Source organism: Tachypleus tridentatus, chromosome 12 (genome assembly GCF_004210375.1).
Source record: "Tachypleus tridentatus isolate NWPU-2018 chromosome 12, ASM421037v1, whole genome shotgun sequence".
NCBI lineage: Eukaryota > Metazoa > Arthropoda > Merostomata > Xiphosura > Limulidae > Tachypleus > Tachypleus tridentatus.
In genome coordinates, this window is record NC_134836.1 from 111753209 (window position 1) to 111771165 (window position 17957).

A 17957-nucleotide genomic window follows, 5' to 3' on the forward strand; every position below is an offset into this window, starting at 1 on the left:
AGTGTCTGTTCATAGATCTGTAGAAGTGTCTGTTCATAGATTGTCTATTCCTTCCTGTGTTCGTCTCTCTACTTTAAGGCTTTAGAAAGAGTGATTATACTGGAATGATTTGGTTATTTATTTGTGTTTTTAACGCAAAGCTATGTAGTGGGCTATTTGCGTTCTGCTTATCATGGGGAATCAAATCTGGGGTTTTAATCTTGTGGGTTTAAATAATATTTAACTATTGCTACTTTTAACTGGTTTTTAATGTGATTACCAAGGCGTCCGCCAACGTAGCTTTGCCTTAATTTTGGTCTTTACCACTTGTTTCTGATTTACTATTGTCTTATTAGCCAATATATACAAAGATATATCTATACGATTGGTAACAAAATCCCAGCTATTATTTCAGTGTTAAACGATATAATGTTACAGATGTTTTATCAGATTTATAAAAAAAAAAACCTTTGAGACGTATTACCGTCATGTATTCGATTTTTTACAAGTACCATGTAAGTAAACTGAGTCGAACAAACGTACGTTTCACATGGGTAATGCACACTAGTCGTTGCTTTCTATCCCAGCGGTAGTGTTATTGTATCACACCATTCTCGACTGTGTGAAAGGGGGCGTTTAGCAGTGTGCGTCTTTGTGTTTTCGTGTAACAAAGTTAAGCACGTTGCCAAGGGCCATTGCTCGAATTTCGTAAACAACGAGGTCGATATTTTAAAGGTCACGAGTTGAATCCACTTTAACCGTGCTTCTTGCCTGTCGTCAACAGTACCCATTACAACATTGAGAAACGCGAAGGACTGAAAAGCTCAAAGCACAGGAAAAAATATATATATTTACTGGATAATAAGAAACTTTGGAGTTACGATCACCATTCCAGATTTCCATGATCAAGAACTTTTTTTTTGAGGTCCAAGAAGATAAGTATTTGGGGGTTATTGAAGTTTTAAAGGTTAAAAAGTAACAAGGAGGTTAATTTGGGGGTAATTTGCCCTGTGGTATCTTATATTATTTGATAACAAATGTGCTAGAACAAACTACACATTATATACCAAGGTAAACAGCGTCAGAGTAATTACTGCCTCCCCCTTGGCTTTTTTTTAAATGGCGCCCCTAATAAGACCATAATGGCTTCTGAAAGGTACCATGTTTCAGTCTTGTTGACGTACTAGCATTCTGGATGTATTTGATTTTGGTTGTCTCATAACTCCTTTTCATGAGTGTCCACTGAAACTTCTCCCGATGAAGGAGCATATATATACCGAATGAATGAATAAAGAAATATTTTTCTAATTTTCCAGTGAGGCAAGTGCCCCTTTTGTCCCCCTCTTCCTTACGGACGCCCATGTTCCTCTTCTACATATAGTAAAGACGTGGTGGTCGGAATTAGATATTTATAACATTAAGCAGTTGGCCATTTCAAAGTTATTTTGTTCTAACTTTGAAACGTAGGTTAAATTTTAAAAACCTATGTGCTAGACGGAACTTTCATTACGTCATCAGCAAGAACTGCGCACGGAAAATGTGGGAGTCACGTGCCATACGTAACTGTACCATGTGCTTCGAAAGCGCAAATTCAAGCCATAAAAGGCTAACTACTTATCAAGAAATAAGTGAGGGTGTTAAAAGTTAAACAAAGAACTCATTTAAAAAAATCATATCGTCTGACTTTGTTTTTATCCTGTCTGTAACATTAATTACAAATATCTCTTAAATACGTGTACCTATTTATGAAACTATTCCGATTGAACCTATTAAATAATAAACGTTCTAGTTAATGTTTTCTAAAGCGGGTATCTTTTTTTTTTCTTTTTTCCAGAAGTCTCCCCGAGTGTCTCAGAAGTAAGTCTGAAGGCATATGACGTAAAAATTCGGATTTCGATACTCGTCATGGGCAGAGAACATAGAAGGTTGGACATAAGATTGACACTTAAGTTCAGGTGGAGGCATTTTTTAGAAGAATCATTGACCCCCCCCCCAAGAAAAAAAAACGATCTTCCAAGATCACTGAAGTTGGAATAGGTATAAATTTAGCAGATGTTAATCTGTTAAATGTCATACAAAACAGAATCCTCAATAACCGCTGCACCTAATGTTTTTAGGCAGAATTATAAATTAAATTAATTTGTGAGACTTTTTGTTTTCATTTTGTTACTTACATTTTTGTGAACCAGTGATGCTAAACGTAAGACGCGCGTTTACCTATTCGATTTATTACTCATGCGTATCTCTACCAGTCTACCCTCATAATGAAATTCTTTCAGGCAGAATTCGAATATATTAATCCATGAGACCTTGGGCATTGATAAATACATCAATCGAAATGGTTTGTTCTCTTAAATCGAAAACTATAATTAGATTTAAAATCGGTGAAGCGACGTCAGAGTTATGAGTTAAAGTTTGTACTTGAAAAAAAAACAAGAACAAACAAACTCGGAAATTGTTATGAGCCGTTACGATGGGGATAAAAATTAGCAGACTGTAGGTTTTCTTACACAAAGTATAAATCACAGTAAAATATTGATAACGTGACAAAATTTCTTTAAAATTCTTAAAATGCTTAACGTAAAATAAAACAAACAAAAAAGGTTAATTTAGAAGTGATAATCTAGAGGGATTGTTTCACAAAGCTACACAATGGGCTATCTGTACACTGTCCACCACGAATATCGAAATACGGCTTTCAGCGATGCAAGCGTATACATGCCGCTGTACCACTGGAGGTGGGGGGGGGGGTAATAATCTAGAAGGTAGGCAGCTAGTCAATAGATTCATTGATGGGTTTGATTTTTGAATTTCGCGCAAAGCTAACTCGAGGGCTATCTGCGTTAGCTGTCCCTAATTTAGCAGTGTAAGAGTAGAGGGAAAGCAGCTAGTATTCACCACCCATCGCCAGCTCTTGGACTACTCTTTTATCAACGAATAGTGGGATTGACTGTTACACTATAACGCGCCCACGACTGAAAAGGCAAGCATATTTGGCGCGACGGGGATCCAAACCCGCGACCTTCGGATTACGAGTCGAATGCCTTAACCCACCTGGCCCTGCCGGGCCAAAGCAAAAAGTACCGAATACATACAGTACTCAAGTGGCAGTAAAGTGGAATGAAAAATACGTGGTGATAGCAGTATTAAACATACGTGATAATAGCAGTATTAGATACACGTGATGATAGCAGTATTAGACATACGTGGTGATATCAGTATTAGACACGCGTGATGATAGCAGTATTAGATACACGTGATGATAGCAGTATTAAACACGCGTGATGATAGCAGTATTAAACACACGTGGTGATAGCAGTATTAGACACACGTGATGATAGCAGTATTACACACACGTGATGATAGCAGTATTAGACACACGTGGTGATATCAGTATTAGACACACGTGATGATATCAGTATTAAAAATAGCCAACATTAAATTTAAACTCGCACATAAAAAACGCAGATACAAACTCAATCTTTATTATAATATTCTGTCTATGGTACAGTGCCTCTATGGTACAGTGCCTCACTAATATACAGCTAGTTTTCACATATTCTACTACACCGATTAATGCATCTCAGAGTGAACTGCATACTTCACTGAATTTCCCTATTGTTTTCAGTCTTTGAAATAAAGCCGAGGATGATTATTTGCATCAGATATGATGTTCACAGTAGGACAAAATTATCACAGTCAACAAGAGATATAATATGGCTGTACAGTAAACACTACGACTTTTGATTGACTTGTTCGAAAGAGTGGGCGTGTTTGATTGATGTAAACAAAAACTATCCCCATGGCAACCAGTGTGATTTTCTCCAAGTTTCGTTTCTTATTTAACGACGGTCTCATGAAAGAAATGTAGTGGAGTAAAAGTAGACAATTTCTTCTACATTTTACATAAGTAAATGTAAAATATTTGTTAGAGTATTAAAGTAACAGGAAATCGGAGAAAAAAGTTAAATAGTGTGACGAAGTAATGCTACTTTGTCACTACCCCGGTTCACAGCCTACTCTTGGGCTACTCTTTTTATCAACGAATAGAGGGATTGATTGTTACATTACAACGCATCCACGACCCGCATATTGCGAGTCAAGTTCCTTAACTACCAGGCCATGCTGGATCTCGGGTTGATGAGCTCTGGAATTAAAAGAAAGGCCTCGTAGGCAGAGAAGTACAGGCTTGGAATCACAAACTGAATAAATAACACCGTGTGTATAGCTATGAAGTACCATTAGGAGCTCTGTCTGTAGTATAATTAAGTGCCCTGTTTCATTTTCTTTCTCTACGACTTGTGTGAGTTTTATAAATATAGTCTACCATCCTATCTGTGTTTATCTTCCATACATTTATTGCAATATTTGTTTGTTTATGTTCGAGCAAAGTCACACTGGGCTAATTGCTGTGTTCATCGTGGCGAATCGAACCTGGAATTTTAATGTTGTAAGCTCGTAAATTTACCGCTGCCCCATCGGGAGGCTTTACTAAAATATTTTTTGTCTTTTTTTTTTTAATTACTACGGACCATCTTTCATCCTTGGGAAGAAGTTATTTCTATTCCAAAACAGCAAAGATCTTATTAGGTTTAACGGACCAAATGAATTCGAGACATTTCAATTACTTCATATAGTACAGAGCAAGTGGTGCATGTAAGTTATTTGGTTGGTTTAGATGGGGGCAGTGGCCTTCCTGTTGGTTAACAAGAGAGATCACGACAGTGCAATAGTTAGCTTAAATTACAAAGAACACAGACTTAATCATGTCCTGCCTGTCATCCGTAACGTTTGTTTGTTTGTCATTAAGCACAATGAATGCTGCACGGTTTTACTTTGATAAGCTTTCAGGCTTAACGCTATAGCACAAGAGAACTGGATGATATTAATGACCTCTAATCCAGGAATTTATTTTCCTCTCTCGTCAAGTATTCTCTGGAGAATCTCATCCTCGAAATGAATATAGAAAAAATTTAAACTATTCTACTCACACACGTAAATAAATATATATATTAACTGAGAATGACCGTTTTTTCATCTGTCAGAAATTTACTTAAATTATGCAGTTTTCTACGTGCGTAATTAAAAATTTAAAATCCGTACAGTTAGTAAGTTATAAACAACAAATATACAGTTTTTTCATACATTTGATTTTTAAGCTATTATCAGATGGAAAGTTATAGGCACATTATTATGCATTGTACTGTATATTGTAACAAAAACGTATGAATTATTTACTTATTGACCGTTCTCACTTTTGAAGTATTTCAAGGTTTGGTTAATATATGGGAAAGCGCCATCTAATGACGAAAATGGTAACTTAATTATTTAGATAATTCTTTGTGATTTTTACATGTTGACAACATTTGAAGAAAAAATATTTTCATTTTTCCCAGTAAAGTTATGAATCGATCTTTAATTGTTCTTTCTGAGAGAAGCTAACTCGCAACAACTGAAAATTAATGTCTCGTGATCGCAATTTGTATTTATTAGGTTAAGCTATTAACAAATATTTATCAATGTTCCAAACTTTGAACTACTGGACAGAAGAAAGGCAGCCAATCAGCAGTAACCTATTATTCACGTTAAGAGAATGACTGTCACTCTTATAACTAACTCACAGGAGAATATTTTGTGGTATTACACAGATTTGAACCCTGTGTGGTAGTTCCAAAATGTAAAGCTCTACTCGAAGGGTCCGTTCACGTCCTCTCATTTTCCAAACAAAAATTATGTAATGGTACATCATAGTTTGAAGTTAAACGCAACGCTGCACAAGGGGCTATATGTGCTTTGCCCACCAAGGGTATCAAAACCAGGTTCTAGTGTTGTAAGTACGCAAATATATTGCTGTGCCACGGGAAGTTAGTTATACGTTACAGTGTGTTTGTGTTTTATTATTTACAAACTAAGAATATAATTATTACACAGTGGTATTTAACTACATCGATGTTGTAGATAAATAAACTCTGAGTTTTACTTTACAGAGTTCAAGTACACTTCACGGTTAAATTTAATTTAAATTAAACAACTGATATTTTAATACGTTTATAGTCATGGAACAATTACAGCGTTCAACGTTAGTTCTGTATGTTCCGCGTTTTCGACAACTTTATTGTAATATTTCTATGAATTAGATAAAAGCTGTAAAAAAACTGTTAATTAATCAACTAACATCGAATCAATATACACCTGATTTCATTGGTAGTTTTCATACTTGACAGAAACTAGACATACAATCTTTTGACACACCAACTGTTAAATTTAATTATTCCAATATAAAAAAAAAATGCAGTTGGTAACGTTTCGCACAGCACCACAGAAGATCTTCAACGATTCGAAAGATTGTAAACTAGCAATAAATTTAAGAAATGAACAACAACAATAAATAAACAGCACAAACTAATTCAAGTTAAAATGTATGACTCTTAAATTGATATGGTTGGCGTATCGGGATGCGAATCAAAGGGTTTAGGTTCTTGACACGATTCTCCTGAAGAATCCAAGATATCAGCAGTGAGCGCGTTACAAAAGTAATAAACAATTCCATTATTCTGTTTAAAAAACAGCCATGTAAAGTTTTTGTGATGGCAGGTACTTCTAACCAGCTTCTTACTCTCGTATCAACAGTTCAAAGTTAGTGAATACTACATTCAAAACCTAAGGGCCTCTGACCTGACTATCTAATCCACACGTATTTAAAGTACAGTCGCGTTGGAAACATCAGTTCCACTTCCTAAATTGGCAAATTCTTCAAGGGAGTTCACTCTTAAAGGAAATGTCACGAAGCAAATTCCTTACGGTGGTTATATGAGTCTCAACGAAATTTTAGATCTATTTACACACAATTTCAAAGTTACAACCGTTATCACCATAAGTTAATACTGCCTTAAGACATTATAAAATTCAGGCTGAAATACTGTCTATATTAGGTATGTAAAGATAGCGATACATTTTAATTCAAAAGTTAGTGCCTTGCGCCTGAGGGACCACATACCTTAGGCATACAAGAACGCGGAACACCATACAGTATTGCCCTGGGACAAATAATAAGCTAGGCCTAACCATTTTCATCCTTATACTAAATTCTCAAAATTAAGTATCTGATAATAAATTGTACTGAATAGTGTAACGACAAAGTATTATAGGTAAATAAAAGTGTAGTGATCTTGAATTTTAAAGAACTGTGTAATTTGTACAAGTAGTATTTTTTATGTAATATTATGAACTAAAAGAAATTTTACGATATTTTGTATTCATTATACAATTTCGTAAATTTTATGACTCAAATACATCCTAATGAATATAATAGAGTACATTTTGCCAGTACGTTTTAAATTTTCATTTGGAATTTTAGTGGTTTGTTTTGTTTGTTTGTTTTGGAATTTCGCATAAAGCTACTAAAGGGCTATCTGTGCTAGCCGTCCCTAATTTAGTAGTGTAAGACTAGAGGGAAGGCAGCTAGTCATCACCACCCATCGCCAACTCTTGGGCTACTCTTTTACCAACGAATAGTGGGATTGACCGTCACATTATACACCCCCACGGCTGGGAGGGCGAGCATGTTTAGCGCGACGAGGCGCGACCTTCAGATTACGAGTCGCACGCCTTACGCGCTTGGCCATGCCAGGCCCGATTTTAGTGGTCTCTCAATCACTTTGTCAAAGAAAATTTAGTCGTAATAAAGGATCCCCCTCCTCAAGATGAGTTTTTTTTCTTTCCAAAATAACCTCACTGTAATATTATTAAACTATAGGTATTATTTGGGTTTTGGATGCTAAACCCACATCAGTAGAGGCACCTTTAACATTTTTCAAAGCGAAAGAACGCAGTTTTTGTAAGCTTATTTGTCGTTTATTCTCTGTACAGAACGATTTTTTGTTTGTTTTTTAATTTTCTTACAGTATCGTGGAATATGTTACAAAATTTAAAAACAATATTAAGACAGGTTATTTACAAATTCACAGTAGAATATTTTCTTTCGATGCCATAGTAATTTGTTTTGAAAGCACTCAAAAATTGCTTGCGCGACATTTTTAGGCCTACTTTTCTCATGCAGTTATTTACTCAACTTGATATACGTACGTACAGTGCACTCTTTGCAATCAGTATTCATTTTTTTTTTTTTTTGGAATAACGTATGGCTTCTTCAAAACTCGCTACTTTAATATTTCTAGAATAATATGGAGGAAAACCTTTTTTTACAATTGAAAGCAAGGAAGACTTTTTCGAGTTTATCGGGGTTTAACAGCGATAAATAGCTACAGAAATAAAACGGAAAATGTCAGAGAAGTCCTACAATTTGTCCAAAACATCAGTTAAGAAGGCAAATATATTCGTGTGAGAATATTTGGAAATGTTTTTATATCCCGTAATATACGCAAACAAATATTATGTTGTAGGCCTTATGGCAGAAAGCAAAGTTAGGGTTTTCTTAACTTGTTCGTTTTAAAGCTACGGTACTGCATTTTTTTTTCCCCCTCTTGTATCCAATATAATTGTTCCAAAGCCAAATAAATGCACCAAGTACTGAGTTAAATCTCTATCAACTTTCAGTAACAACTCGAATTAGCTGGATACCACAAATATTTTGATATGATACATACTACATGTATTAGAAAACAAAGCCGAAGTGCACAGATTGATACGAGGTCTGTTCAAAAAATACGCGGACTGTTTGAATTGCGCGGCTCTAGTTGGTTCCAGGGGAATCCGTTTGGTGTCGCTAGGTTCGCATAGATCAGCGAATTACGACGCCATTTCCCGATTGCATATATCTTCATTTGTGTGTTAGCTACGCGGTTTTAAGTGAAGTGCGATTTTTTCGTTTGGCGGATTTCAAAATGAATGACCTGAAGGAGCAACGACTTGCTGTGAAATTTTGTGTTAAACTTGGAAAATCTGCGACTGAAACTTTTGCTATGCTTAACACGGCTTACGGTGATGTTGCTATGAAGCGTACGGCATGTTTCAAGTGGCATGAACGTTTTAAGGATGGTCGACAGTCCATTGAAGATGATGAGCGTCCTGGACGTCCTTCCACGTCAACTGACGACCCACACGTCGACAAAATCAACACCCTAGTGCGGGCAAATCGACGTCTGACTGTCAGGGAGCTTGTTGAAGAGTGTGGGATATCAGTTGGATCTTGTTACGAGATTTTGACCGAAAAATTGAAGATGCACCGCGTTGCTGCGAAATTCAGCCCTCAGAACTCGTGAGTTTTTGGCCAAACACTCGATCACTGTTCTTCCCCACCCCCCCTACTCACCTGACCTTGCTCCTTGCGATTTTTTCTTGTTCCCCAAACTCAAAAGACCCTTGAAAGGAAGAAGATTTGAGACGATACCCGAGATTCAGGCAAATGCGACGAAGGAGCTGGAGGACATTACAAAAGAAGCGTACCAGGACTGTTTCAACAACTGGAAACACCGTTGGGATAAGTGTGTGCGTTGGGGAGGAGAGTACTTTGAAGGGGTCCCAGACCTGTAACTTCTAAATAAAGTACATTTTGTTTTATGACGTCAGTCCGCGTATTTTTTGAACAGCCCTCGTACACTTATTGTAATTAAAATTTGTTATTTAATAATAAAAAATATGTTTTTAAATTAGTTACATTAAATTACAGTTAAATTGGTTAATTCGAGATTGCATAATGTGGTTTTACGTAATTTGTATGTTGTCATAATACAGAGATTCTTTTTTACTCTAGAACAATATAATAAATATATACAAATTATATGTCTAAACATTAATTGTATCGAGACTTCTATCGTTGTCGGTTTTATTTTCATGTTTATCTTGAATGGTGTGTGTGTTTTTCTTTTCGCAAACCACGCTAGGCTATCTATGCTGAGTACACCGAAGGGACTCAAACCTTTGATTTTAGCATTGTAAATCCGTAGACTTATCGCTACTTATCAGCGGGAGACTACTCTTGAATGGAAAATTCAAATCATTTATTATTTTCTGTATCAGTAAATATCAAACCATTTAGAACTGAAGTTTTCTCTCCCTCTGGTGGCTCAGTGGTAATATTTAGGGTTTTTTATCCATTAATAGCAGAAGGAATACAAAACTGGGGAAGCCAGTCATGTATGTATTTAGAAATTAATTCTGTTACCTCCATTTTGATAACTTTTACCTTAGTACAGGTTTTGCACAGTTTCAATCGCTGGTAACAATTGACAATACTTATTTTTTCTCTTTCTCCTTGTGCACTGTTTGAGAATCCCACATTTTACCCAAGTTCTGGGTATTAAAAGGGTGCAGTACATTTTTTTAAAGGAATAGTAATTGGCAAAAGATAATCTATTATCTAAGGACGAGGTCAATATTTCTTCTCAAAATAATTAGAGGAATCGTGTTTTTAGAAAACATTTTATTCAGTTGCTACTATTTAAAAACAGCGCGCGAAGCCCTATACATAGTGTTAGAAAACCATATTACAGCTAGAAATTGAAATAACACAATCGATCACAAGCGAATGGTCAATGACAAACATTTTATAAGAAAAACTCGATAGCCTAGGCAATAGGTAGTACAAAGTTGCTGCTCGTGCATTTGTAGCAAGTGTAAGTCATTTTGTGTATTCAGTTCTTGATAAAATATGAGGAGATTGTCCATGTCTGAAGCTTTGTACCTGTAAAAAAACAAACAAACATGATTTTGTTTGTTTTGTTTTTTTGGAATTTCGCACAAAGCTACTCGAGGGCTATCTGTGCTAGCCGTCCCTAATTTAGCAGTGTAAGACTAGAGGGAAGGCAGCTAGTCATCACTACCCACCGCCAACTCTTGGGTTACTCTTTTACCAACGAATAGTGGGATTGACCGTCACATTATACACCCCCACGGCTGGGAGGGCGAGCATGTTTAGCGCGACGCGGGCGCGAACCCGCGACCCTCGGATTACGAGTCGCACGCCTTACGCGCTCGGCCATGCCAGGCTAACAAACATGAAGGTGGGAGATTACCCCAACACACACACACACCGTTTAAAAAAGTGGATCGACAAAGACCTTTTGTTTCCCCTGTCTCCAGTCTCTGTACTTAAGCCGCTAAAAAATCAGGTTTTCATGGGGCACACCACAGTTAGCGAATTGGTAGTTTTGCTCTTAAAGAACTCGCAAAACAAAACAAAGTGAGGCCCCTTGGTGAAAACAAAACTTTCATTTAGCTGTCCATTGGCTATACAACTGAATACAATAATGACATATTGGCCTATACAACTGAATACAATAATGACATATTGGCCTATACAACTGAATACAATAATGACATATTGGCTTATACAACTGAATACAATAATGACATATTTGCCTATACAACTGAATACAATAATGACATTTGCCTATACAACTGAATACAATAATGACATATTTGCCTATACAACTGAATACAATAATGACATATTTGGATATACAAATGAATACAATAATTACATATTTGCCTATACAACTGAATACAATAATGACGTATTTGCCTATACAACTGAATACAATAATTACATATTTGCCTATACAACTGAATACAATAATTACATATTTGCCTATACAACTGAATACAATAATGACATATTTGCCTGGTTATTAGAAAAACGTTATTTCTTGGTTCTTCCAACTTCGCGTGTTTAGTTGAAAATAAGAACAAAACTATTATAGTTGACTGTTTATTACTCACGTGCTTGCTATAAACTAGAATCTAGACTCCTAGATTATCGTGAAACACCCTCAGGGATAATAGGCTGAGTGCTAAAGAGGTGACTCACGGTCTACAAGTTCACTAATCCATTCATTCCCGAGAGAGAACAAGTAGTGGCCACCTATTGTGCGTTTCTCTAATTTAGTGGAACTGCGTTGGAAGACTGATACAAAGAGTGCGTGAGTCACTCACTCATCAGAAAGACAGACGACAACGAACCGACCATTAAGCACTCTGTAGCTCGAAAGGAAGAAGTAAAATGTTAGTGTTTGTTTGACGCCAGCCCTTTCATTAGATATTATATGGAATGTGTAGACACAATTGGTCCTGTTCCTTCAGTGCCATAGATCTTGATTAAAAATCGAAATGACTTCAGACAGTCATTTTTTCTTCTCGTTTCTCATGACAAAGTGCTTGTTAGTTTGTTAGACGCAAAGTTGCACAATGGAATATCTATGCTGTGCCAGTCATAGAGGTCCAACACTTTACCTTAACATTATAAGCTGTCAAATTACATATAAATCAATAAGGGACTATATGACAAATAGAATGCTAATCCAGCTTATAGTCATCTTAATAAATCCACGTTCAAGTTATTCCAAAGGGAAACGTATAATGATTTTTTTAAAATTTCGCGTAAAGCTACACGAGGGCTATCTGCGCTAGCCGTCTCTAATTTAGCAGTGTAAGACTAGAGGGTTTATTTGTTTTTGAATTTCGCGCAAAGCTACTCGAGAGCTATTTGTGCTAGCCGTCCCTAATTTAGCAGTGTAAGACTAGACGGAAGGCAGGTAGTCATCACCACTCACTGCCAACTCTTGGGCTGCTCTTTTACCAACGAAGAATGGGATTTACCATCACATTATATCGCCCCCACGGGTGAAAGGGCGAGCATGTTTAGTACGACGGGGATTTGAACCTGCGACCCTCAAATTACGAGTCGCACGCCTTAACCTACCTGGTTAAATTAAATTTTCAAATATAAAATAAAAATGTAAATAATCCTGTTTAACTTTTAAGCGTTTATCGGGTATTTGTCGCAAGACAATAGACGTATTACGAAGTCACGTAGGTCTTGTTGGTTCTATATTAAAAATATTATCAACAGATAATTCTTTCATTTAAAGCACAGTGTGAATTTAGATGTGTAATGAATATACCTTCAACATGACATTTCTTTATTTAACATGATGCAACTTAAATGTAATTTGCAAACACTTTCGTTCTCGTGGGAATAAAATTATCAGATCCACTTAACACTAACATGTCAGCTCTCTAAGCCTTGGTCGTTGAAGGGAGAATGTCAATACGTCTTTCTTTTGCTGTTTTTTACGTCCTTCTTTCTGTTGTCGACTCGCTTCTGCACGTAAACTTTACGTTTCGGGTTTTAAATGTCCTATTTATTACATACATCTCCATACACAACAAAATAATAAAAGAATTTTTTCAACGCTTTAGGCTTAATCTAATCGGTTAGGTTTCTCTTAACGGTCGTCTACTTTTTCTATAAAGATCTATTGATTCTTGAAATTATAGAATGTCACTTTATTTTTACTTTCTAAACGTGAAAATTAGTACATATAAATTCAATAGATTCCCGATTTTTACTATTCTTTTTAGTAAAATTTGTCCTTTATTAAAAAATGTTGTTGGTTCAATATATTTTCTTTAGTATTGCTTAAAATTTAACTAACAAGTAGGGCCCGGCATGGCTAGGTGGTTATTATTAGTAGGCCCGGCATGGCCAGGTGGGTTAAGGCGTGCGACTCGTAATCTGAGGGTCGCGGGTTTGTATCCCCGTCGCGCCAAACATGCTCGCCCTTTCAGCCGTGGGGGCGTTATAAAGTGACGGTCAATCCCACTTTTCGTTGGTAAAAGAGTAGCCCAAGAGTTGGCGGTGGGTGGTGATGACTAGCTGCCTTCCCTCTAGTCTTACACTGCAAAATTAGGGACGGCTAGCACAAATAGCCCTCGAGTAGCTTTGCGCGAAATTCAAAACCAAAAAACAAACCAAGAAGTGGCGGTGGGTGGTGATGATTAACTGCCTTCCCTCTAGTCTTACACTGCTAAATTATGGACTAATTACAGGCGGCTAACGCAGATTACCCTCTTGTAGCTTCAGATGAAATTGCAAAGTAAAAGTTCTATGATTATGAGCTATGTTCATAATGAGAATCGTATACCATATTTTAAAATATAATTATTTGCTTTGCTACAAATAAAAACAAAATTGTATGAAAGTACTTTTAATTACTTTCGAACCAGCACTCAAACTTAAAAGCACTAAAACCGGTATGTTCACAGCTAATTTTACACACATTAATGTCTCCTACAATTTCGCTCGTTAAATAATTTAGGTCGTCCGTCGTGTCTGTTCCCAGTCTGAGCAATCTACTGTTTTTTCTCTGTTACTATGGTAACAGAAACGTCATTAGCGGAATGGCAGGCCCTACATTAAAAGAATATGAAGCTTAAAAGATGTAATAGTTTGGAGCATAAAAGTATATTTATACAAGACGTACTATATTTCTACCTCGGTTTGCGCCGCTGTCATACCAAATCAGAATTATTACCTATATGAGTCACGTTTTATGTTATCAGTTCATCAAACTACGTGGCGGGAATTACGGTTAAGTTTGTTATTCTACTTTACACACCTAATTTTTAATTTGTAAAGTTTCTGTACGTTCAAAAAGTAGGGAAATTTAGAATTAAGAAGACATGTTAGCAAATATTAAATTTAGAAGTGCTTACCAAATTTTAGATTCTGAAAGTAAATTTTAACAACTGATACTTCTACAGGGTGGCCCGTAAGTCCCTACCCATCCATATGTTATTATGTTATATTCAATTACGCATGTATTATAAATTTGTTTCTTTTTTTCAGAGAAATATAGCTGATGTAAGCCTATTTACACTTGAAGAGCGTATTGTGACAAGTACGTTGTTACATGAGCGCAATAATACTGGTGACACCACACAGATACACTGGATACATAAGATATATGGATGGGTTGGGACTTGCGGGCCGCCCTGTATGTCGTTGTTTGCATTAGGTAGCATATTGTACCTTCGCAGAAATGAAATCCACATTTCACGTGTTGCAAGTCCTGAAACCTACTGCGAACCATTAATGGACAGTTCTGGATAGTAACAGTTGAATAAATACTGTTATTAGTATAAGAAAACAAATTATTATTTCTCTTAATCTATGCAAGGAAGTAGCACGGTAAATAAACGTTATAAACTTTTGGTAAACTGCTCGAAAATCGTCCAAAGCACTAACACCGTGTTGCCATCTAGTGAGTTTTGTAAAAATAATTGGCAGAAACATGCATTCTTATCTAAAAGTCTCCTGGTGAGACAACGGTAAGTTTTCGGATTTACAACGCTAAAACGAAAGGTATATTTCAGTGATGTCGAGAAAATCCACTTGTAGAGAAAAATATATATATGTAAAAACGGCTCGTTTGGGTTGAGAATTTTTTTTTTTTTACGTAGAGGAGTGAACAACGTTTCGATCTTCTTCGGTCATCGTCAGGTTCACAAAGAAAGGAAGAGGTAACTGACCGGAAGCTGACCACATGTTTGAAAGACGTTGTGTAACTGAGTGTCAGAATGTAGAGGGCGGTGTTAGATGTTTTAATATGTAATTTTATATTATTTATTTTATTATTTTTAATACAGGTATAAAGATGTTCCTTTGTATTGGTTTATTTTGGGCTTGAGTTGTTGTATAAGTAAGGCTACTTTAATTTTGTGTTTGTTTATGTTTGTTCCTTTATTTAGTATTTGAGTGTTTTCTATGGTTATGCTGTGTTTATTTGACTTGCAATGTCCGAAAACGTGTGAAGGTTACTTTTTATGCTCTTTGAATCTGGTTTCCATATTTCTACTTGTTTCTCCAATATATAAGTTGAGGCAGTTATCACATTGTATTTTATAAATAATGTTGGTGTGGTGTTTGTCAGTGTAGTTTTTACGTAGTACAGACCTCAGTTTTGTGCCTGGTTTTTGAATAAATTTGGTTTTAACTGGAATGTCATGTTTTGTTACTAGTTTTTGCCAAATGTTATTTTTTTCCAACAACTCACTTCAGTGCTGCCCTCTACTGATATATGGGGTTTTATTTTAAATCTCAACTGAAAATGACTGTTAGCTTTATTATGCAACATAGCAACTGAGTTACATCAGTGTCATAGCGGTACATCCACAGTCTTATAATACTATAAAGTGGGTTTCGAAACCCATGGGGGACAGATCACGGATAATCCAGTGTGTGCCTTTGTGCTTATCTCCAGAAAACAAACAAACATTGTTTAAAGAACACACCGAAAGTCGCTGCCTATAAACCGGTTTTTTTTTAAATGTCGAGAATAGTTTCGAGAGAGGGTTAATATGTAAAACTTTTGTTTTTACGTGAGTTATGACATCATTATATGACATCAGAATAACAATATTCTGAAAGCCAAATTCTTCGCAGATGCAACATGTAACATTGACATTAGCTATAAAGGTAAATAGAAATTAAAACAGACGATACTAAAATTATCGTCAAAAGTCTATTCTCGTATACGATCCTGTTTTTGTCCCGAAAAATTAGTGTAACATATACAGACACAATATTCAATTTACTCTTGCAATCAATTGTACAAGTCCTTTATTTTACTGTATAAGATATTTTGCATTAACTTCTTTATTTCTGAAAACACGATAATAACATAAAATTTAATATTTTTTTCTTTATGTGTACACATTTTGATATATTTTTCAATTTACGTGATGCACTTTATTTTTAATGAAGATTTATTCACTATACCGTACTCAAATTTATCTTTTTAAAGCTCTATTTATAAACGCTGTATTTACATAACTTTGCATATACATACAAAATATATATATTTTGTCGTTTTTCTTATGGCCTTACGGCCTGGCATGGCCAGGTGGATTAAGGCATTCGATTCGTAATCTGAGGGTCGCGGGTTCGAATTGCGGTCGCAACAAACATGCTCGCCCTTTCAGCCGTGGGGACGTTATTATGTCACGGTCAATCCCACTATTCGTTGGCAAAAGAGTAGCCCAAGAGTTGGCGGTGGGTGGTGATGACTAGGTGCCTTCCCTCTAGTCTCACACTACTAAAGTAGGGATGGCTGGCGCAGATAACTCTCGAGTAACTTTGTGCGAAATATAAAAAAACAACAACAAACCTTTTGGCCTTACAACTCATCTTAAAAATTTCTAAACATTTACCATTCATTCAACTGAATCAAGTCTAAGAAATTTCAATGAAGACGACAAATAACTTCCAATAAATGTTTATTAATTCTATTCAACGTTTTGGATTACGCCTTTTTTTAAGGGTTTATGAACTGCGTAAGTTACAAAATATATTTTAAATTGTGGTAGCTTAAAAGAATATAAAATTAGAACAATATAATGGAACGGTGCAAGGCAAAGCGTACCAAAAATATTGTTGAACATGTTAGAGTCACAAATAATAAAAGTTAAATAAGTATAAATAATAGTATTATACGGGTCAGGTGTTGTAATTTTCATTGGAAGGACATTTGGATTGAATCAAAAGAAAGTTTTTAAAGAAAGCCGTCGCAAATTTCTAAAATTTTGATCCAATACGGTATGTCGTTAACTACGCCATGTGCATTGACGTAATGTTCAGCAGTGGTTTCTTTGTTGTTAAGGTTCTTTGAAGGTGAGTAGTCATAGTTAAAAATTTTTTCACAAAGATCATAATCCATGAAAAAATATTTTGATGTGATAGTTTTTTTTGTTGTTGTTGTCGTTTGTTAAAAATTGTGAGTCAAAATTGTTCAATGTCTTTTTAATATAATTCTCTGGACAACCATTGGACGACTAATTTTTTATTAATTTAGGCCTAATTACAAACACACTGCTTAAACCTTTATAAACTTTTAGTTACTCTCGGATGCATATATTTAGAGTGTCGTTGAAAAAAAAAAAAAAAGGACAGCAAGAGAAAACATGTTAAGTGTTGTGTCTTTTAAAGTTAATTTTGTTTGGAATGTGAAACAGCCGGGATGGACCAAAGGTCCAATATTGACCCAAAACATTATGTTATGTAATCCACTATTAAGTTAATTATTTCTCGTATAAATATGATGATAATCTACAAAATGTCTTTTACTTGACAAATTATGAAATTTGTGTGGTTAAATGAGGAGGCGTTAAAATAATGAAGCATTATTTTACTATGGTGAAACAAGTGTTTTTATTATTATATGTAAAGCAAATGAATTTTA

At 35.6% G+C, this 17957-nt stretch overlaps 1 long non-coding RNA gene across 1 annotated transcript; it reads left to right on the forward strand.

The window, feature by feature from the left end:
- The first annotated feature begins 554 nt into the window (after positions 1–554).
- Positions 555–15681, forward strand: LOC143233094 (uncharacterized). Its single transcript, XR_013017961.1, has 3 exons — positions 555–904; positions 1814–2016; positions 15181–15681. It is a non-coding gene; the product is annotated as an uncharacterized LOC143233094 (long non-coding RNA).
- The last annotated feature ends 2276 nt before the right edge of the window (positions 15682–17957 follow it).